Genomic DNA, 24,933 nt, shown 5'->3' on the forward strand with positions numbered 1-24,933 from the left:
CTTTTAGGTAGTGTAAATGACATGATTTTTGTGCTGATTGCAACAAGCTATACTATTATAGTCGCTTTTGCTTCCAGCTATGATGAAGCTATTTAGAGGACGTTTGTATAAAATACATATGATACATTTTGCACCACAGGATATTTCTAACTGCAAGATACCCTGGTAAGTAGCTGTTCTGTACCAGCAGAAATGTGTAAAATTCAAAGGCTCATAGAACAACTCAAATTGTTCATTCAAATAGTCACTCCATCTAAGCTCTTAGAAAAAGCTTGATCAAGTATTGAAAATATTTAGTGATTGTTTTGATGTGTCTATTTTACATTTTTTCATAAAGAGTTAATGTGGGATATTATTGTTATCTATGGGTTTGTTTGCGTCCCCCTCCCACCCAGCCCCAATATTCACTTACTTTCTAGGGCAGTGATAAAACAAATAGGGAATGTGAACTTACAAAGTAAACAGCTATTTGTGATTAAACTGTTATGATGTGTTTGTATAATATTTTTGTAGTGTGCATTGCATGGGTCTTTGACATTTGTTCCCAATCCTGCTGTGATCATAGTTACTGGTAAAAGAACCCTTCACTTTAATGTGAACAGGATTGAACCCTTAAAATAACAAGTGTGGATGATTTGTTTAGGAAAATCAGAGGGCCATCTCTATATTTGCAGTGCAGGTAAAAAACTATTTCAAGGAAAGTTTCCCCAGTGTCCTTCTGTCAGATGCTACAAGAGGGAAATACAAGGGTATGTGTGTGTGTGTTTAAAATATATATAAATAGATCCTCAGCTGGTGTAAAATGGCATAGCTCAGTTGAACGTCAGTCACGTTGACTTAATTCACCCCCTACCACTTTAGATCACAAGATCTTGCCCACTTTATACTTACAATTTACAGTTTGACTCCCCGTCTCTTACCTCTAAGTGAATAAACATTAATTTAAATGACTAATTAACATTCTTAGCAATTCTGTAAAATATCATTCATTTGTCCTTTGTAAGGCTGAAGTTTACAAGAGTTTTTGGATCTTTGAGCGTCTGATATCGAACATAGAAATTCTGGGATCCGCAGCAGCTTGTCCTCTTTAAGGTGCAAATGAGTAGTTTATAGCAGTAAAATTGCCTCTTGTCAATATATTTTGTCATGCAGTTATTCACAAAAATCATTAATTCTCAAAGGGCCTTGCAGTCATTAAGGTGAATTAGCCAGATAGCAGGTTGTATCTTTTTGTTGTCTATTTGGGACTTCTGAATCACATTTAGAGATTTGAGGTATTTAACCCATACCCCTCTACTTCTGGGTCTGATTCTTTAGTCAATTGTTCGCACCACCTGTAACACTAAAGATGCATTTAAAGCAAATGCACTGTGGCATCTAAGTGCGGCTTTTGGCATGGGTGAATTTGTGTTCAGAGTGTCATGTTTTCCCAAGCTGGGTTACAACTGTCGTCTTGTTTTGTGATCAGTGGAAGGGTTGTCTTTAGCACCTAATGTATAACCGTGTTATCATGCAGATATTTGTGCCATGTTATGAATCAGACTTGCTCTCTTCACAATAGATAATGTTCCTGTATCATTACAGATAACAAAAGTCCAATTTCTCCCCTTTTATTAGTAAAGAGCTTGCCAACTTTTTTTGGCACTATTCAGTACTTTCTAGAGGGAAAATTGAAGTCCTACTTCCCCACACGTTGGGATGCTGATCATTGAAATCAGCTTCTTTCATTTTATTTCCTCTAAATAAAGGAAGGTGCTACGGGAAAAAAGACCCTGGCTCATTCTGGCATGATACGAGTGCAAGTCAGGAATAATTGAAAATAGTTTTGATCATCCCTTGAAATCCTAGATTAAGCAGTTTTGCTAACATTCAAAGACTTTCACTGGAACCTTTTGATTTATTCCACAATGCTTAGAAAGCTTCTTTTCTTTTTTTGGTTCTTACCCTGCCAATAGATGTTTGTTCTCTAAGTAGCATTGAAATGAAAATTTGACGTTGTCCACTTTTCTCCCTTTAACCAACATTCACTTGGTAAACACAGAGTATCATGACTGGAGCTGTGTAAATCCTCTGAATTTAGCTTTGAGAAAAAGCCACAGAAAAAGCTGAGACAGTTTTAAACATTGCAAAATTAGCAAAACTTTGCACAGAGAACACTAAATATCTTTAATTTGCTATCATTGCAAGATATCAGAATAACATTACTGGCAGTTTGCTAGTGTTTGAGATTTCAATTCAATAATGTCCTTAGCAAATTGTATCAAAATTCATAAACTATGAACATGTAAATGTTGAAAAAACACAGGGCCAGATTCTCAACTACAGTAAGTCAGTATAATACGATGTCTTCAATGGAACTAGGCTCATTTATGCCTTGAGATGATCTGTCTCATGTTCTTTTAGATTTTGCTAATCTAATAGGAGATCTGATGGCTTGGTAGAAAACATGGGGCTAGGGACCTCAGGTCTGAGTGGAAAGTATTGCAGCAAAGAAAAAAAAAGTGCAAACAGCAGTCTTAAGAGTGTGAGATATCACATCCAGAGGGAGTACTAAGAGGCTGTCCATATCCTCTTGATTTCCTTTATTACACGGAGTAGACAGTCAAAACTACTGAAGGAAAGATAAGAGAGGCCCCTCTGCAGGGGCAAACACTAAGATATCTATTGAAATTATCAAGGGAAAGAAGGTAGATGCTGTTAGAAACAAGTAGGAGTCCGATGGTAGGGCCTCTGGGATAAGGCATAGACTCCTGATTACAATACCTTGAATGGCTTGTGTTTCTGTTTTGCCTTTGACAAGGCCCCTCACTAAAGACTCTTAAGCGAAGTAAGTGATCACGGGATAAGAGGGAAGTCCTCCCCTGTATCAATAACTGGGTAAAAGATAGGAAACAAAGCGAAGGAATAAATGGTCAGTTTTCAGAATGGAGAGAGGTAAAGGGTGGTGTCCCCCAGAGTCTGTCCTGGGACCAGTACTATTCAACATATTCATAAATGATCTGGAAAAAACGAGGTGGCAAAATTTGCAGATGATACAAAAACGCTCAAGATAGTTAAGTCCAAAGCAGACTGTGAGGAGTTACAAAGGGATCTCACGAAATGGGGTGAATGGGCACTAAAATGGCAGATGACATTCAATGTTGATAAATGCAAAGAAATGCACATCGGAAAATATAATCCCAACTATACATATAAAATGATTGGGTCTAAATTAGCTGTTACCACTCAAGAAAGAGATCTTGGAGTCATTGTGGATAGTCCTCTGAAAACATCCACTCAATGTGCAGCGGCAGTCAAAAAAGCTAAGAATGTTGGGAATCATTAGGAATGGGATAGACAGTAAGACAGAAAATCTCGAATTGTCCTGGTATGCCCATATCTTGAATACTGCATGCAGATCTGATCTCCCCATCTCAAAAAAAAAATATTGGAAAAGGAACAGAAAAGGGCAACTAAAATTATTAGGGGTATGGAAAAGCTTCCATACGAGGAGAGATTAATAAGACTAGGACGTTCCAGCTTGGAAAAGAGACGACTAATGGGGGTCATGATTGAGGTTTATAAAATCATGACTGGTGTAGAGAAAGTAAATAAGGAAGTGTTATTCACTCCTTCTCATAACATTAAAACTAGGGGTCATCAAATGAAATTATTAGGCAGCAAATTTAAGGCAAACAAAAGGAAGTATTTCTTCACACAACACACAGTCAACCTGTGGAATTCCTTGCCATAGGATGTTGTGACGGCCAAGACTATCATGGGGTTCAAAAGAGGGCTAGAAAAGTTCATGGAGGATAGGTCCATCAATGGCTATTAGCCAGGATAGGCAGGGATTGCTGTTTGCTAGAGGCTGCGAAGGGCTGATGGGATGGATCACTTGATGATTACCTGTTCTATTCATTCCCTTGGAAGCATCTTGCACTGGCAACTGTCAGAAGACAGGATACTGGGCTAGATGAATCATTGATGTGACCCAGTATGGCCGTTCTTATGAGAGTGCAAAATGTTGCTGCCGTTGCCACAGTAGTGCTGATTGTAAACTTACTGCTATTTCTACAGTGTGTGCTGCCACCATTATGGAGAGTCAGATTTTGCTCTGTGAGTAGCCCCATTCAATCAGTGAGACTATTCATGGAGTCAAGTACTACTGAACAAGAGTAAGGGTGGAAAAATCTGGCCCTGTGTTTAATTTGTAAGGGCTAAATTGCGACGTGGACTGCATGGCTGAGACGGGAGTAAAAGAAGTAAGAATGTCTCTGCATTTGGGGATGGCCAGGTCCAGGCATGTAGGAGAATTCCCTTGGAGGGATGGAGATTATAGTTAAACTAGATCCTGTGTCTCTGTTAATAATTTATTCACACACATGGTATGTCGGAGACCAAAGTGATTTTATTTTCCCAAATCTGGACAATATCACCCTCAAAATCATGCCAAACATATGTTTAAAAAAAAAAACCCAAAACACCCAACTGAAAAAAATCTAGTTTGTGGAACTCAGTATGGGAATGTTCAAAGAACCGGCATTTCTAGCGTGAGATAGTCTAATCTGTCCCAAATATCTGAACAGGAAATTCTTATCGATCTGACTCTTAGATGGGACTCCCCTGGTGACCACAAGATTCAAAGAACAGATGAGTCTTGTCTTCTTTACTCATTGGTGCTGGCTGGCGATGAAGAGAGCTCTGGACTATTTCTGCCCCTGGAGTAAAATGGGTCTTTGTGCACCATCAATTTTAAGCAGAGCTTCCCCACTGGAATCAAGGTTTGACCTGTGTTTAAAAACTGTAGCATGATATGGCCCATTTAGCTTCCAGCAGAGAATGGGTCAAATGGCAGAGCTTTGCACTTTCTGGAACAGAAAGGTAAGCAAATTAGACTATTGCAATGACAGTGAAGGGTTATTGGGCAGATAAAATGGAAGGACTACCTGCCTACAAAGACATCCATGGACAAAGGATGTTATGTTTCTTGCCTCCTTTTATCTGCCATTCAGAGACTGATTTTAAGTGTCAAGCTGTGTCTGATTAAATGTAGTTCGATTTGCACTTTTGTAGCTATGTTGGTCCCAGGCTATTTGCGAGGCAACATGGGTGATCACTCCATATCTGACCTCTTAGTCCTCATCCTCAAAGGAAATCTGCACAACCACTTCAAAAAACATGGACTCAGTAAAGACTCTGGTTTTATGGCTCATTACAACAATCAGTAACCCACTGTCCCCCCTTTTTTCCTACAGCTGCAGAAGTGTTAACTTTGAATGGGTTCTTGCAATGTGTGTTAACTATTTATGCTTAACAATCTGTTCCCCCTTGTATTTAGTTGTGACACTCTGTGTACCTTTTTCCGGACCTGAAGAAGAGCTCTGTGTAAGCTTGAAAGTTTGTCTCTTTCACCAACAGAAGTTGGTCTAATAAAACAGTAGTTCTCAAGCAGGGGTTGACTTCTTTCTTTGTTCCTCCATCTTACTAGTTTATCCCTTTCCCCTCTCATTCCTCTCCTTTTTCCATCTATTTTTTTTAGTCCCCCCCAAACACAATAATTCTTAAAGTAACTAGCTCCACCACACCACAGACTCTTTCCCCTCGCTCTCTCTCTCTCTCTCTTTCTCCAACCTGAGCAAGGCAAATGGGATGAGTGCCTGAAAGAAGTTTTGTTTTATTAAATGGATGAGCCAGTTTTACAGTTTTGAACCAACTTCTAATGCAACTAGGCCTCAACCTGTGGTCGTTCTGAATTCAGTGTGTTTGGGACATGAGTCCTGTGGCTCTAAGGCACAGGTACAGCTGAGTGTGGCAGAAACCTGACCCTAGCCTGAAACGTAAAGGAGAAATATGGCAGCTACTGAGCAGTACAACACTTCTGTGCCCTGGCACGGCTTGGACAGGTTTTATATGTATATTATGGAGAGACATCATCTTACCATAGCTGGGCTTGTGGTAAAGCCTTCCCAGTATTCATATCTATATCGAACATATTGCTAACTACGATGGGTAAGACTCTGGGTCCCTTAGTGCTGCTACAAAAGCATAAGGAGGCCATGCACCTAGCTTAACCAGCTAACGGAGGAGCCTCCCAGCAGCCTCAACTCAGGAGGTGGGGAGTTGGTGTGGAAAGGGCAGTTGGATGTAAGGAGTGAGCAATGGCAACATATTCACCTCCTATGGCAGCTCAGAAGTTACGTTGGGATTTGTAGCCTCAATTGCTGCTGACACTACATTGTGGAGGAAGGATGTGCAGAAGCCCGGCAGGGGGCCAAGACACTGGCAGCAGAGCAGAGCAGGGTGTGTTCCTGTCCTGCATTGCCGCACAACTCTTGGGGAAGAGCACAAATAAGTTGAGATCCATGGGAAATGAGCTTCTCCTTTCCTTCATCTCTCTGTCCCTGGCTGTTCTGGTTTGCCACCAGCCCTTCCTCCTGCAGGTGATAAGGAGCCAAGAGACACTGCAGTTTTCCTGCAGTATATCTTCTTTTCCCATGTCTTTGAACACCCAGAGGGCAGGCACGTGCTGTCCATTTACTCAATATGCCGTCACCTCAGCTTGTTTCTTTGTTTGGGGATGATATTTTTATTTCTTCCAGATTGGGGCTGGCAGAAGGAAGACGGAAATCCTCTTATTTGTTTGTAATCCTTTTCTGAGCAGAGTGTTTAAATGGAGCCCTGACTCTACAGACCAGCAGCATGGTCAGAGGGCCATTCCTGCCCCCATGAGTCCTAAGTTTCCTCCCCACACACATAGCCGTCAGATATACCTTTCCCAAGCGCTGTCGGTTCTCTTCTCCGTTCCTCTGCCCAGCCCTCCCTCAACACGGGCCACCTTTCTACTGAAAGTTTTGAACCCCTCATAGCTCACTAGGACAAAGGCTCTCATCCTCTCCAGCAGAGTGGAAGCCAATTCTTTCAGGTACATTTGCAGTCCACACAACAAACCCCAGCGGCCCACATCGCAATAGTTTTGTGTGGCCGCTACAGTTCAGTGACGCCAACAGACGCACAAGCTCTTCAGCTACTAAAGATGGTTCTTGGGCCCATCGTGCACAAAGTGAAAGATCCGGCAGGCTTAGCACGGCATTGGAGATTTTTGTCCCGCCTATTTTCAACTTGCTAAATGAGTTGTACAATGGGGGAGGGGGAATCATTTGGAAGAGGCCCTGGGAGTTGCTATCACAAAGGGACTGAAAGTGCTTCCACACTGACAATTAAAGAGAAAGCAAGAGAGATACAACTGTGTGAGGCGGATCTTAATGTCGCTCACTGAGTCAATGCCAGCCATGTGCAACTACTGCGAGTATCTGGCCAAGTATATAAAACTATTCTACTTATCCAACAACTGGTTTATGGTTTGGTGCCTATCATATCAGGTCAGACTTATTAAGGGTGGACTCACTTTTGCTATTGCTCACATAGTTAAATCACTCCAGGCTTTTAACAAGTTCCTGTATAAAAATTCAGAGCAACAGAAAATAAATCATTTGAGGATGCTGTCTGGAGTCTGTCTGAGTGAGCGGAACAATGCCCCGTCCCTAAGAGAGTGGTCCAGAAAAGGGAAAATTTGTGTTTTGGGGTACTAATGATTTATTATCTTCTCAGGCTTTGGCTAGGGTTTTGTAAGAGACACTTGATTGTCCAATTTACCCTAGCAGTCCAAGCATAAACAGCTAATTTATTTCTCAGTGAGTTATGAGAGAGTATAGTATGTGGTCGTTTTTTCTAATGAGGTTTTTTTTTTTATTATTAGTCTAAATGTTTTCCAAGCATGAATGACTTTTGGTATTTTGACAGATTCTGGATTTGTGGCTGCTCCTGTAAGTAAAAATTAGAATTCCCTTCCTGTGCCTCAGGAGTTAAGGAGCTGTTTCCATTTCAGTTAGGGACTGTGAATAATCACTCTAGATTCTATAAGCCTCAGTATAGACGGGTTTGTCTGTAAGGCTGTATTGCAAATGCATTTTGAGTAAAATTCACCCTCCCACAGGGAAATCAAGCCCTCCCAACCCATGGAAAGGCTGGTGGGTTATAACAAACTGCTGTCACCTTTATTCCAACCTATGGGTGGAGAGTCACACCTATCAGCTGGCATAGAGACAGCATCCCTGCCAAGTCCCCTTCTGAAGGATTTGAGACCTCTGGATCCATTGAAATGTGATCCATATGGCTTTCAAGGGTTCCCTCTGCTCTAGCGCTACAGGCGTTGAAGAGAGTCCTTGACACATGGAAGTATGTAGGCTCCTGAGCAACTGCCTTGCTCACTCACATCCTTAATGAGCCGCACTGAACAGGTGTTTTAGAAAAATAATACCTATAACAAACGTGTTTTCCCAAATCAGCTATTTAATATCTTAGTCACAGACCCAATATTATTAATCTTCATCTGTTTAGAAAGCCGTGAATATTAGTTTCTGTAGCTGTAGTTTTTTTTTAATTACTTGGCACACTAGAAGTAATAATAAAGATATATTTTTAGACTCCTGTTCTACATTAAAGAGACAGAAAGATTAAAGTGTTTCTTTTAACAGTTTTAGTTGAGTCCCTCTTTTCTTCAGCGTTCTATATTTCCATGCTACATTTTTAAAGTACATAAAACATTTGCTTTTGTCTTGTTTTATATGTTTAGCAAAGCGCTGTCTAAAGGATATATTCAGATATAAACTGACCAAATATGGCACTTCACCATAAACAATACAATCTGATCTTTTCTGGTGTGGTAGGAACGATTTCAAGAAAAATAACTTGGATGATTTCTATTCTTGTAGAAATTTTAAATAACAATAGCAAGTGAATTTGGTAAATGGCCAAAAATGCAAACCATTCATTTCCTTCTCTCGTGGCAATGAGCTTGAATTCAGAAAGCTAATAACTTGAAACATTTCTTTAAACACTCTGTATATAAGTCATATTGATTATAAAAATTGCTCAATTTGCAGAAAAGGACCTGACTTCTAGTGTGTTTTTTACACAATTTATTAAGCTCTATCTCATGGCAGACATTATATAAGCCTGAGATTTCCCCAAATGGAGGTGCTATAGAACTATAAAGAATTTATTATCACTATTATACTCTTATTTAACATCATTCACTTTCTATTTTAGGCTTCATGGTAGCTATAAAAGAATATTTAGGAATAGATCTGCTGTTAAAAATATCAGCCCATTGTCATGTTCTTCTCACACCCAGTACTTTATTCAGAAAAGGTGACATTCATCTCAATGGAGAGAGCCCTTGGACGAACTTATGAGTCACTTAAATCCCACTTTCACCATTAGAGTCAGTGGACGTTTTGCCATTGACTTCAATGGGAGCAGGATTGAGCCCTCAGAGACACAGTGATGGTCACCATAGGAAACCATGTAGGTAAAAATCTTCCCCCAACACCGACAGGCTCAAGGAAGCTGCTTTGACAAATGGAAGCACCCCGAGTAGGTAGGTCGGTAGAGGACAGAATCCTTTCATGAGCCACACAGCAGCAGCAGAGTTGTTCTGGGGCCACCACTGCAGACTGTCCTGTCGGAGTGGGGCAGGGCCATACCCCCATGCCTTGCATGCCAGCAGACTTCACTGGTGGGAGCAATGGCTGCAGCTGTTGCTCCTGGTGGCTAGCAAACACTAATGTCTCTCTAGGGTATCATGGCTCCAGACACCACTCCTGGAAATGATGCTTCTCCATCCGCTCCCCAGCACGCCTTTGCCACAAAAAAAATCTTTGTTGCTCAGTTGTGTGTATGTCTAAGAAAGACGCCATTAGGACCAGCCACAGTTACACTGCTCCCCAAGCTAGTCATCAGGCTTATGGCCTGCCAGAATCAAGTGCACGGGCTCCAACTTCAGGCCCTAGAATCCCCGTTTCCTAGATTTCCCAACAATCACAAAGGGACCGACTCATTGAGGGCCTGATCCAGCCAACCGGAAATCACTGGGAGCTTTGCCATTGACTTCAGTTGGGAGACTGTCGCTCCCGTGCCCATACGACACTCCGGGTACATCTACGCAGCCCGTGGCGGCGAGCCTCCCAGCTCAGGTCGTCGGGTGCGCGGGGGCTTGACCTACGGCACTAAAAATAGCTGTGCAGACAGCACTTTGGCTCAGGCTGGAACTTGGGCTTTGACGCCTTGGGGGTGGGGACGGGTGGCTTCAGAGCCACAACCTGTACACAGCTATTTTTAGTGTGGTAGCACGAGCCCAACTCTGTTGATCTGGGCTGACGGGCTGTCTGCTACCAGCTGTCTAGGCGTACCCTCATAGACTTGAATGCATGTATCTGAGTGAATGATAAGTACCCGGGTCATCTGTCTGTCAAACAGGGAATAACAACTGTTTCTTTTCTGTTTACCTTACCCCACAGAAGACGGGGGGGTGGACGAGTGTAAATGTACTCGTATTACTTCTTAAATAGCCTGTTGCTACTAAATGTTTTCATCCACCTATTTTCCCCATGCAACACTCGACATACAAGCAAGTAAGCCTGTCTTTTATGACAAAGAGAATCATTCAAAAGATACACAGTTGCTCCTCTGTTGGGACACACTGCACTGCAAAACATAAATCTATCCTGCGTTTTTTCCTTCTGACGCGGTGGCCGTAACATCCTGCATCATGTTCTGCCATTGAAGGTCAAGAATCTGCATTTTGGTATTTTTGGCATGGAATTAATATATCGCTGACCTAAGGCTGTGGTCTATACAGTGCCTCGCTCATCCTGGATGGCGTAGCAGAAACACAGCAGATGGATATGTGCCGTTTGCCATTCATCGGCACCTTCAATTATTTTCAATTTATTTAGTTGTTTTTCAAAGACTTAAAATTTCTTACAAAAATTCCATTAGCACAGAGGTAAAAAGTATTATTAAGCCAATAAAATAGACTATCTTTTAAACAGAATGATAAGGAAAACAATATTAACATACCTCTGAGGCAATTTCCATTCTTGATATCATTAGCTTTATTTTTTTTATTTTTAAGTATTAATAGGATGAAGCTATCTGAACAATGAGGAACCAAAGCTCTATTTTTTATACTTTATCCAGTCAGAGTGAAACCACCTAATACACAAATACACATTTCAAGCAAATATGACAGAATGAGGGCATTATGATTTTTGATTTTCTGTATATTTGGAAGAGTTAGAAAATTTAGTAGGATTGTTACAGTAACTTAGAATTTATTCAGTGAATGCCACTCAAAATAAGAGGAAACATGTAGAAAGAGTTGATTAATTAAAGCTAAATTCAGGGAGGGAGAAAACCTCTAGAAATTAGACATATGCCCAGATGAGGAGAACTCAACTTGCCAACAACATGTGGAATTATATTGAGTACAGTAGAGATAATTGGGATTTTCTTCCACTGACTGCTTTATTTCTGCAATAAAAGGAAGGGGAAGTGAAAGAAGAGCGGATATAGATGGGGTCAGTACTAAGGAAAGTATATGGCGTGAGTGCAATAAAAGAAAACAGAAGTGAAAAGTGATAGGAAGCAAGAATAGGAGAAAAAGCAAATGACACAGATTGATCAGCGTGGAAAATAAGACTGCAGCATTAGATTCAGAGTAACACAACAAAGCGCTTAGTATTTCATTGTCTCCTTAGGATGCCAGTCGAGTGGTTAATTTCATGTTGCAGGACACAAACCCTCTATTTCTTTTGCAGTTGGAGCATGAGGCTGATTACCATCATTCAGTTTCAAGTTTCTTGCAGCATTCTTTAAGCATTCATGGAATTTCTGGTCTCTTTTCCTTGCATCATCTCGTGGAAGATCTAGATACAAATGCAGTATTGTCTCGCTATTCTGTGCTCACTTGAATTTTCTTCCTCTGGGAAATTAGCACACAAATTGTGACAAGGGCAAAGGGAATTATTATAAAGCAGTCCAGCCTAGATCTCATCCTAAATAATAAAATTAATAAGATCCCCAATGGTTGTAAATTGGCTGACGATCTGGCCCTATACCCGATAGCAGTACAAATTAGCAACTGCAACACATTGGTCATCAAATTTGGTGGATTTTTTAATCTTTTATTACAAAGAACAGTGCACAATTCATATAGCTTGCTCACACATTTATTCAGTCTTTTTTTTTTTAGGTTCCCTTGTCATCATCACTAGGGCATCATTTAACTCATGTTTCATGGTGTACTAGAATGCAGTCCCATCAAACCAGCTGACATCTAAATCTACACTGCTCAGTTTTTTAACTGGTTTAATTTTTACATAGAACCCTCATAGGTATATGTAAAGGACACAAGCCTCAGACAGTGAGTGAAATTCATGCTTGGAGAGCCCTGCAACGCCTCATCAAGCAAGGAGAAGGTACAGATCGAGTGGCCGAGTATGAGACCTACAAGTCCACGGTGTGCCGTAGAACTAGGGCCCGTGCCAGCTTCAAATATCATAGCATGGAGCAGAACCCTGGGGAGGTGGATCCTTGCTTGCGTTGTGCCATCCAGTATTATGGATGGGGGGAACGGAATGTATCCCCTTCTAGTTCCCATACAAAGGCAGAATGGGAGAAGATATGGAGGGGTGTTGTGAATATCCCCCATAATGCCTGCAGTGAAAAAGGGCCATTTTCTGTGAGCTCTGTGCAGAAAGCCATGTAATGCGATATCAACTCAGTTCCTGAAAACATGTCACTTCTCAACAACGTCTTCTGCACATGTAACCCTTCCGTCAGGCAGAGCCGGCAGCAGCAAAGGGCCGGGTTCTATACCCAGGGGGCCCTGTCAATGATACAACAATGATACAACACCAAACCGGCTCAAGCCCCCACCCAGTCACTTGGGAAATCACACACTATCCCCTGGGCACTCCCAGAAGGCAATACTTCCCCTCTCGCCAGCACAGAGCCTGCGTGTAGAAAGTAAACCTTTTAATAAAAGGAAGGCAGTAACACAGCACTGGTTTTGGAACCAGTGCAAACAGAATTCATTAACTCCATGAGCCAAACCCACCCCAGAGTACAGGGGGGCATGTCCATTGCCTCTCTCTTCTTGCTTTCCCCTGTACTGACCGTCGTAGTTGCAGTGTCCACCTCTCGGTTGGGGGCTCAGCCAGTCCCCTTCTGCGGGCTCCTGCTGAATGTGGGCCCTCTCCGCTGCTGCCTTCTGCCACCTCTGGGCCTTACCAAGTCCCTGCTACTGGCTCCTGCCATCTGCAGGTGCCGCCGTCTGCAAGCTCGCGCCGTCTGGATCCCGCCATCTACAGACTGCCACTGTCTGCAGGCACCGACTGCTCCTGGCTCCCGCCATCTGCAGGCGCTGACTGCTCCTGCTGCTGGTTGTCGGTCAAGGTTTCCCAGTTCCTTTAGTGACTTCAGCTTTTAGTGAATTTCAGCTCATGGGAAAACCTTCTGCTGACACAGGAGCAATGTCCCAGCTTTTAGCAAAACAAATGATTCCAAGAGGACTTATTAGTTCTACCTTTTAACAAAGGAAGGAGAGATTCAATCCACACACTCTCAACAAGAGACTTCTCTCTCACTCCCTCCCTGCTGCCCTTACAATACTGAAACATCCATCCACCACCTTTGTTGGGTTCTGTTTAGATGAGAGTGAACTTTTCATCAGACCAGGCTAAACACAGCTCTGACGCCATTTGTTCATACAATCGAAGGACAACATTTCATTACCCCTGCTGTTAACACAAAAGTGATTTGTAACACAATACCGAACACATTGACCATTGCCCCTCACGCTCAACACTTAGTGTGCTTATGCAATATGCTGAGTACTTAATGGTACTCATGCAAATACAAAGCCCATGCAAATAAAGTGCCCCCCCTTTCAGCTGCTGAGCAGAGGGCATGCCACTCGGACACTCAGACCTTCCATACACACAGAATAGAATAAACAGCACAGCTCTTCCCTTTGTACAGTGACTTCAAATGCGTCCTGACATTGCGCGTGTCTCATCCTAAAGATATTATTGACCCTAAAATGCCCCTTTTTGTATATTTTAATTAATTTAATTAACAGTCTTTATCTGTGTCTGTCCTCCCTCCCAGAATTCAGTGCTCCTCAACTCCTCTCACACGCACACATCCACTTCCCTGGGCTGCCTCTGATTCTAGCCGTTGCACTACAATCCTCCTCATGCTGGAATTCTTACTGGTGGAAGTGGGGAACTGTCAAAATGGAAGTAAATTTCTATCTGCTCAAGAAGGATAGCTTTTTATTTCCCCCCCCCCCCCCAACCCGCCAGTGTGCAAGTACAAAGCACTGAGCGAAGGACCTAATCCAGAGCTTTCTGAAGACAAAGTTTTTCCATTGACTTCAATGGCCTGAATATCAGGCCCAAGGTGCAAGACAGTGGACCATAGGAACTGGCAGTTTTCATTGGATCCGAGGTCCATTTAAACCAATATGTCTCTGATAGCGTCCAATTCTGGATGCTTCAGAGGAAGGTGCCAGAAACTGTGCATTATGCAGACATAGGATAATCTGCTCGCGATATTATGTCTCCTAGTCCTTCATAGTTAGAAATTGGCTTAATCCCTGAAGCACGGAGTTTGATTTTTCTTTCAAGAATAACTCTAGATATTCTTGTCATCCATAAAAATGTCTTTTCTGAGGATAGCTTTCTGAGTTTTGTTTATCTTTTGGCCTCAATGGCATTCTGTGGCAACAAATGACTTTTGTTAAACTTTTCCAACCAACTCTAATTATAACATTTCTTATACATACTAATATCTCTTTGCTTTCTTTGACTGCAGCTGTACATTCAGCCAAGGTCTTCACTGGGTTTTCTACCATGCTGCCCAAGTCCTTTTCTTGAGCTGATATAATTAACTTAGAACCCTTTGCATTTTTGTGTTTACCTTGCATTTGTCCACATTGAACTCCCTTTGCTACCTTGTTTTCCGTTGACCAAGTGTGGTGAGGGCCCACAATCCTCTCTGGACTTGACCTAAATAACTTTGTGTCATCTTCAAATTTTGTTATCTCATGGCTCCTCCCCTTTCCAGGTTAATTTGGCAATTGACTGATCTTTGACTACTAGCGGTAAATATGCACAATGACCTGTGTTTGGATGTTAGAGGGGATGGGTTCTGAGTTACTACAGAGAATTATTTCCGGGTGTCTGGCTGGTGAGTCTTGCCCACCTGATCAGGGTTTAGCTGATTGCCATATTCGGGGTCAGGAAGGAATTTCCCTCAGGGCAGACTGGGAGAAGCCCTGGGTTTTTTGCCTTTCTCTGCAGCATGGGGCATGGCTCACTTACTGGTGGATTCTCTGTACCTTGAAGTATTTAAACCATGATTTGAGGACTTCAATAACTCAGTCTTAGGTTAGGGGTCTATTACAGGAGTGAGTGGGTGAGGTTCTGTGGCCTGCATTGTGCAGGAGGTCAGGCTAGATGATCATAATAGTCCCTTCTGACCTTAAAGTCTATGAGTCTATACGGTCATTAATAAATATATTAAGCAACACAAGACCTATTCCAGAACCTTGAAACCTCAGCTCTTAGCTTATTGCCAAGATGAAAATTTACATTTTAGGCTACTCTTCAGTGCCTGTCTCTGAGCCAGTGGACAATCAGGCCCACTGTTTAGCATCTATAGGTCCTATCTCAAAAAAAGGGACATTTTGAAAGTCATGTGAGGTGTGTCCTTTGTAATAGGGTTTTATATAGACACACACACACACACACACACACACTTTTTATTTGATTATGACAAAATATTAATTGGGATTATAAGGAATTCATTATATATAGAGAGAGCCCATAAGAGACTATGTTCTTGTAAAGAAGAGAGATAGAGTAAGATGACTATTTTGCTTCAGCCTTCACTAAAAAGGCTAATGGTTCCTTGATACTCAACACAATTAACATTAAGAACAAGGGGGAAGCAACACATGCCAAAATAAGGAAAAACAGGTTAAAGAATATTTAGAGAAGTTAGATATATTCAAGTTGGCGAGACCTGATGAAATTCATCCTAGGGTACTTAAGGAACTAGCTGAAGCAATCTCATAACTGTTAGCAATTATCTTCAAGACCTAGAGGATGGGTGAGGTCCAAGAACACTGGAGAATGGCAAATATAGTACCTATCTTTAAAACGGGGAACAAAGAAGACCCAAGAAATTATAGACCAACCAGCCTAACTTCAATACCTGGAAATATTTGGGAAAAAAGTATTAAACAATACATTTATAAGCACATAGAGGCTAATAGGTGGATAGGAATAGCAAACAAGGAGTTGTCAAGAACAAATCATGCCAAAACAACTTAATTTCCTTCTTTGATAAGGTTACTGGCCTAGTAGATGAAAGAGTAGGTGTGATATATCTTCATTTTAGTAGGCTTTTGATACAGTCCCACATGATAGTCTCATAAGCAAACTAAGGAAATGTGACCTAGATGAATTATTATAAGGTGGATGCAAAACTGGTTGAGAGACTAAACTCATACAGTAGTTATCAATGGGTCACTGTCAGACTGGGGCAGTATATCTAGTGGGGTCTCATAGGGATCTATCCTGGGTATGGTACTATTCAATATTTTCATTAATGACTTGGATAATGGCGCAGAGAGTATATTTATAAAATTTACGGATGACACCAATCTGGGAAGGGTTGCAAGTACTTTGAAAAATAGGTTTAGAACTGAAAACAACCTTGACAAAGTAGAAAATTGGTCTGAAATGTACAAGATGAAATTCAATAAAGTACTATACTTATGAAGGAAAAATCAAATGCATAGCTACAAATGGGGAGTAACTGGCTAGGTGGCAGTACTGCTGAAAATGATCTGGGGATTATAATGGATCAATATGTGTCAAAAATGTGATGCAATTGGGAAAAAGGCTAATATCATTCTGGGCTGTTGTAACAAGAGTTCATATGTAAGACATGAGAGGTAATTGTCCTGTTTAACACTGGTGATGCCTCAGCTGGAGTGCTGTGTCCCATCCCAGTGCCACACTTTAGAAAAGATGTGAATAAATTGGAGAGAGTCCAGAGGACAGCAACGAAAAAGATAAAATGGTTAGAAAGCCTGACTCCTGAGGAAAGGTTAAAAAAAACTGTTCATGTTTAGTCTTGAACAAAGAGTGAGGGGGAAACCTGATAATAGTCTTCAAATATGTTATGGGCTGTTTATAAAGAGATTGGTGATCAATTGTTCTCCATAGCTACTGAAAGTAATAGCAGAAGTAATGGTCTTAATATGCAGCCAGGGTGATTTAGGTTAGATATTAGGAAAAACTTTCTAATCATAAGGTCGTTAAGTTCTAGAATAGGCTTCCAAGAGAGGTTGTGAAATCCTTTTAAGAACAGATTGGACAAACACCTCTAAAGGATGATCTATGTTTACTTGGTCCACCCTCAGTGCAGAGGGTTGGACTTGATGATCTCTTGAGGTCCCTTCCAGCCCTACATTTCTGTGATACTGTGACTGTTGACATAAAATGCAATGACATACAGTATAGAACAATCCATATACCTTATGAGATATAAAATGTCATGTTACCACTTTAATCTCCAGGTTAGTGGACTTCAGCTTGGTTATTCTGTTATGCTCAGAGTCAGTTTTAATAATGTTCCTATTGTAAATAAATGAGAGAGTCAGTCCTGCTATTCGTCCATAGAAAAAAAGTAACTAAATTTAGTTACAGGTAGTGACGTGAGAAATCCCTCATGCACTTTATTTAGCCCCCTATTCGTAGTCAGGAAAATACTTCAGACCAGCAACAAAGAACTGTCTCCTCAAGTTGTTTAACTCATGCTCAGCCACACATAAAGTACTCAAGATCTGGTGGTGAGCACATGCTGTGGCACTCCTGAAGCTGAGGAAGGATGTAACAGAGCTGAAGAACTCCGGGAGTATATTATTACCACATCACCTGTACAAACTGTATAAGCATCTCATTTTAAACCTCCTATTACCATTTGTTGAAAAGCACCTAATCTCAGAGCAAGCTGGATTCTAACCAGTCAAGTCATGCACCCTCAAGTGCTGAATATCACTCAGCACATCGAAGATGGCTTTCAAAGGGATATGGTAACAACTGCTCTATTTATCGACCTTTTAGCAGCATACAACACAATGAATCACCAAAGACTCCTGACTAAAATATGCAACATGATGAAAAATTACCACCTTGTATGAGGGATGCAATCTCTATTAGAGAACTGACACTTTTACGTCAAACTATGTGGGAAGCGGAGCCAGTGGTGGCAACAGAAAAATGGCCTACCACAAGGGGGCATACTCTCCCCAGTACTTTTCAACATCTACATGAATGACCAACCAATCCATCTCAGCGCAAGAAGTTTTTGTCTGTGATGACTCTGTAGCATTGCCTAACACAAGGATTTAAACCAGATAGAAGATAATCTAAGACCGGTTCTGTCTGGGCTCTCAGTTTATTACACCAAGGGCCAATTGTGCATGAACCCAGCCAAAACACAAGTGAATCTCTTCCATCTTTGGAATGGTGAGGCCAATAGCTAACTCAATATCATCTGGAATGAGGCATCACTTGCTCAGTGCTAGAATCCCTGTCTACCTTGGAGTGACACTAGACAGCACTCTTTCCTTCAAGACACACATGGAGAAGATTAAAGGCAAAATTAGTGTCCAGAATACTATACTTAGGAAGCTTTCAAATTCAAAATGGCGAGACAAACAAGCAACACTAAGAACCTCAGCACTTGCATCTTGCACCTTCTATGCATGTCTGGCATAGAAAAGATGGAATCATGCAAAAAGCTGGACTCGGTTCTGAATGTCAGCTGCCAATACATTACAGGATGTCAAAAATTAACAAAGGTGAACAGCCTTTATGTGCTTCCTGGAATTGCTTCACCGGATATCAGGAGATTGGTCACAACTTTGCAAAGAGACCAGACATCCACTAGGTCACCATTCTGCTGCAGTTAGCCACTGGAAATTGTGGAAAAGGTTCCTAGCTACAACAATATTGCTTCAAAAATCACTGACGGCCACATGACTGGAAATGCAGCACACACAACTAGAAATACTCAACGAGGACATCAAAATGCACATTGATGTTGCCGAACACCTTCCCACAGGCATGGAAAAGGATTGGTTGACCTGGAGCTGTTTAAATTGCCTCCAAATAAGAGTTTGCAGGTCAAAAGTCAATATGCAGAAGTAGGGATTCTCCAGTGAGCCAGACACACGTGTCTGCAGTGAAACATAGATCATGGAACATCTGTTGGTCTGCCAGCTCCTGGAGGAACTTTTCACCATGGAAGACCTTGCACGGCTACAGATCAATCCATATCATGTGCACAACACTGGAAAAACCTATGACTGTGATGGAGCATCTGCATTGGAGCATGCAAAGGATACTGCAGGCAATGGGCCCCTTCTGTTGGCAGATTTCTTTGCATGTTCCTATCAGATGAGATGAGGTTCTCTACAGAAGGAACTCCTGAGACCATGGTAAGACACTCTTTATAGAAACATAGATGGATGAGAGCTAGACAGACAATCATTCCCTTAATGTCCTTCACAATCCAGGGCATTGAAACAATAATGTCAAAAGCCAGATTTATTTTACAAACAAATTAAGGATTTGCAGCATTTGATGGATCATCATTTTCTGGTTAACATTTGATTGGTTATATACCATAGGAAATATAGTGTGATAGTGCAGAAGGGTAAAGATACATCTGTATGTATTTTGGCAAATAGTTTCTTTCAAGAATTGTTAATTTGAGGTCTTTGTAGTGTAAAGAAACCATACACTGGTAATGATGCACAGTTTTCCCTTTTTGTCTTCTATGTTGATATTATAAAACTATGCAAAAATGCACAGGGAGCAATGAGAAATGGTATTGGATTGCCTGATATTTAGTGGGGGTTTTTGAGTTAATAAGATGAGGATAATGAGCAGCGTTCTCTGAGTCGTAAAAATCATCATGTATAATATTCAACCCTTGATTTCCGTCTCACTGAATATTAACATTAAGGGCCATATTGTGCCACGCTCACCACCAAACACTTCCTACCATCTTAAGGCACGCCCCTCATTCCCCTTGGCTGCACAGTGGCATGCTTCCAAAGTAGCCCCATTGGACTCAACAAGCTATTCACAAAGGCACTACCCAGCATCATTAATGGAAGCACAATCAGGCCCAATGTGAGTTCAGGCTAATTTAATCTTGAACATGAATAATAAGTTAGCTGTAAAGACATTCTTTAAAAGCCTGCCTTTTACTGTGTTCAGTTAAAAATACCCTGAACTTACAAAGAGAAGCCGCCAAGGCCCCTGTGGAGCTCAGAGCAATTATGGGGGCTGCATACGGGCAGAGAAATCCAGCCACACAGAACCCGCTCCCTTAAATTGTACTGAGACGCTAACTCAAATAAGCTTTATGCAATCTTAGCGAGAGAATATACGATACATTTGTAAAGTGACGTGCCTTTGTCAACCAGAGGAAATAAACTTTATACCTTGTAGTGATGGCTGGTGCTCTCAGACGTTCATGCCTGGTTTTATTGATAGACACGGAACAGTTTTAGTCTGCAAAACTCACAGTGATAGATCAGAACAGTGCAACCTGAATTCATCTTTAAGTCAAGTAAGCCATCCATTAAAACACTGTGGCTACATTCTTTTCCCTGTTTGCACTGGCTCGCTTGCCAGAAAAGTGTAACCATCCATTAGCAAGCATCAGTTGTTTTAAGTCTGGGGCAACATGTAAATGGTCCTACTATCCATTAGAAACACCCTGCTGCAGAATTACTTTCAAATAAGCGCTACTGACTTTTTTATAAAAAGGTTTGTAAATATAGTGGATGAACAAGTGAAATGGCAGGTTTTGGCCCTGGATTCTGAACTGTCCAATGGTTGTGCTTCACATTCAACAAGCTTTCCATCTGCCAGCCACTGCAAATCTTTGCACAGGGCCAGCAGCATCCTGCTTTGCTATGAAGAATGTTAGGTGTAAATGTGAAGGTTGATATGCTGAAAAGAAGACATTTGTTTTGTTTTATCAACCAGCAAACTGTGTTTATATAGCTTATCTATATCAAATTACACTAAGTCATGAAAAGAGAAGAAGGGTGGCAAAAATCAGAGATGCAAGCAGAGACCAGCTATCCTGCTAAGCGAAGAAAATAAAACTAGTTAAAATTCAACTCTTGGTAACATAAAAATAAAGCCATTATTTTGTGGTGAGATTCATTGGTAAAATAAATTATAAAATGGTTTTGCAAAAATAAATACTCGTTAGCAATCCCTATATGTAATAGATAATTCCATCTAGTCAAAGCCAGATTTCAACAGATTTTGTTTATTTATTTTCCTTTGACACTGGCTGCTGTGGCTTCAAAACTGAAATGTCTCAAAAAGAAGCACAGATTTACATTGTCTGATTTGGGGCAAACTAGTTCAGCTAACTCTTTCGGAGGGATCTGGATGCCCATTGTTGAGTAGATAAGCAGGTATTCTGCCTATACCCAACATTACTAGTGGGTGCCGCCATCTTTGTTGTAACCCTGGGGGTCGTATTGACAGAGGCAAACCATCCAACTGAAAGACAATGATTATTAAGAGCAATGTAGGAGGAAGTTTCTAGAATGGCATGTTATTAAATCAATTGTTTCTGTCTATCATGCACTGATACAGTGTGCCTACTTGATGATGAATAAGGTACAAATAGTGTGCTGAATTGCATGTAAGTTAAAATTGGTGGGTAATAGAAACTGAATGGAGATTGGCATAGTACTTTGACTCTTCTGTAGCTGCACCACAATATTTGCACTTCACCAATGTATTTTAAACTGAACTGAGAGCAACAAAGATTTAGGAGGCTGTTCCTGTTTGCACAATTTCCAGATATGGGTAGGAAGATTATCTCTTTTTGGACACATTGAAGTTTAGATAGCTAGGGAATGAGTGTGAAGACCAGGAAGGAGGACTATTAAAGTAATTCAGAGAAGATGGATGCACAAACAAGAGTTTTGGCGTAGGACTGGTCAACACAGTGTCTAATGGAGGTGATGGTTCGAGTGTGAGACTATGCAAAATTGTTGATACCTGAGATGTGGAAGACAAAATAGGGGTGTACATGGTTTTTGATTTGAGGAAATGGATGGGAGTATGGAGTTTTGCTGAGGTTTTCTTCTTTCCAAGTAGTAAGGTAGCCATTTTGGGTACTTTGAGTCTCATTCATGACAATGGGCATTGGCAGCTACCACCCCTGTCACCTGCAGAGGTATCCTTTCTGGAGGAGGATTAATCTCTAGAGTAATAGAGATAGGTAACGGTACCACCACTTCTCTACCACAGGATTTCTGCCAAAGATGGTTGCTGTGGGAATAAAGTGAGGAATAAATGGAGGCCGAGGACTATAACATTGCAGAGGTACCATAGTGGAGAGGTTTAATGGTAGAGGTGTATTCATTACTGTATCAATTACAAAAAAAAAAAGAGAAACAGATGAAGAAATAGGAATGAAACCAGGTAACCACAAGAGATTTTGCCAGAAGCCTACAAGCTACAAATGGTCATGTCAGCTGAAGCACTGACATCAATGAGAATGAGCCAAAGAAGGGAGCCATGAACAAATAAGCAAAGCGAACTAAAGCCATACAGGGCAGGTCTATACGGAGAGTTAGTGCACAGCAAGCTGGGGTGTAAATCTACATCACTCTGGTATGCTGCACCCTAATTGGCTACGTGGACCATGCAGCAGTAAGTCAAAGCACACTATGGAAGTTTTAGTGTGCAGTAGCATGGTCCATATAGCAACTTAGTGCACGGCCCACTACAGCACTATAGGTTTGCACCCCAGCTTACTGCAAACTAACTCTCCATATAGATGGCCCCATAGAAGGATAATTACAGTACCCTGTGAAGGAGGTGGAGATCAGACTAGTAACAGCTGCACAGAATTTGGTTTTTTTTTTTTTTTTTTGAAAGAGCCAAGATGGGGCAGTCTACAATGATAGTCAAACAGCCTGGTGACATCTTGCCAGGCAGAGGAATTAAATATTAATCACAGCACATTAACGACTGAAGATAAATTCAAATATTGGTTCAAACACCCAAATTGGCTGCATATTCCCCCATCAAAGTTACAGTCTTTCCCAAGTATTATATTTCCATAGCCCAAGAGAGTGCTTTTATTTTTCTGTGTGAATTGTATGAGGGATAAAAACCCACATTCTCACAACATGTAAAAATAAATAAGTACGAGACTCATGCTCTAGGTTAACAAAAATAGTCTTTTACACCGATTTAGTGAAATCAGTGCAAACCCCTGTGTTGGCCCACTAGCCTATATCAATGTAGCTCAATGTAAATCAGTAAATGACCAGATAAAAAAGAAATTATTTTAGTTAAACTTCAATTTTTTAGGTAGCCAAAACTTGGTGTTTAGTCTATACACAGCTGTGCCACCCATTTGATGTACAAGGCCTTAATAAATTAACTTACGGATGAATTTTCAATATATATTTTTTTGAATTTTCACATTTCTTTATGACTCATTTTTCAGCTCCTTAAGTATTTTGGGGAGTTGGAATTTAAAAATGGCATACAAAATTGCATAAAAAAAGCACCAGAGAATCTACACAAATACAGAACAAAGTTTCCAATTTCATTCAACTCTATTGTACATCTAATTTCTGACAATCAGTTTTTCTCACAAAGGACATTGTACAACCTGGATCAACCTATACTAAGTGCTGACAAACTAAACCAAGTTTGTTGAACAGTCTCACCAACACATTTCAATCAGCTGTAAGAGGAGCTACTTCCTTGCTAAGATTACACAATGAAACTTTGCAAGAAAACTGCTTTAGTTAGATTTATTTTCTGAGCGAAATGATGACTTCCTCTGCTTGGAAAAATTGCAAAATGTCTAAACGCTTGGTGAATTCAGTTCATAAAGCTCTTCTGATCCCAAATATATTTAAAAGAGAAAAAATCAAAGGATTTGAATTATAACTCAAGATTGATACATTGTTATTGGCTGCTTTAATGTAATACTGCATCAGTTATTTTATACAGAGACGTCTCCTACCAAAAAAGATGAGACACAAAAGAAAACCACCACCCTAATCCCTTCACACCAAACACACATGCTTAAGATTTGACACTGGTTGTATTTACATCATATGCATTCTGAACTTTACCATGCTTTAAATGAAAATATGGTCCAGCTGCAATCCATGAAGTATGCTTTCTGCCATGTTCATTTTGGGGAAGCATAATAATTTGGGACAGGAATCCCAATAGAGGAAGGAGTCGTAAGTAGTTATTACCATATGTTTGTTTTATTATTAATTTTGAAACTATTGTCCATAGAGAGGCACTTAATTTGAATTGTGAGGAAATGTTTATTAGTAATAATATACTATCAAAAATGCTGCAATAAAACACAGGCTTTATTTTACACTGAGAACAAATTTATGATTGCAAGCGATCATTTTCTTTGACGCATATTTCCAAGGGATCTGTCATTTTATTTCTTGCCTAGATTTGCTGTTTTAAGTTCAGTCCTTTCATGATATTAGATTATTGATTTACCTTGTTGCATTTAACTTAGTTTATTACATTTTAGCTATTGGCCTTTGTGTAGCCTGACCTCTTTTATACCATTTCTTGTTGTGTTTTTTGTTTGTTTGTGTTTGCATTTCTTTGCTATTGAACACAGCCTTGTTTTTCTGGCTGTGTTTTAATGTTGTGCTTGCAAAAATAAGCTAATTCCCTGTGGGAAATTCTAAAGAACTTTAGATATTCTTTAAAGAGAATTTTCCTGGTCAGATATGGTATGACAGATGGCACCATACTGGGTGGGTTATATAATAATATAAATAAAACTGCAGTGAATATCTGATTTTCAGGGAGGAAAAAAGGCTTATGTTCTTTGAAGGTTATTCTTTTGAGAAAGGAGTCTGCCATTCTTAGAGAACTTTGAAACAACCTTCTAAAGCCTTCTTTGCGAACACCTTAAATT

The sequence above is a fragment of the Emydura macquarii genome, unplaced genomic scaffold, assembly GCF_026122565.2.
Source record: "Emydura macquarii macquarii isolate MOO-44397 ecotype Brisbane River unplaced genomic scaffold, CSIRO-AGI_Emac_v2 contig_1253, whole genome shotgun sequence".
NCBI classification, from domain to species: Eukaryota; Metazoa; Chordata; order Testudines; family Chelidae; genus Emydura; species Emydura macquarii.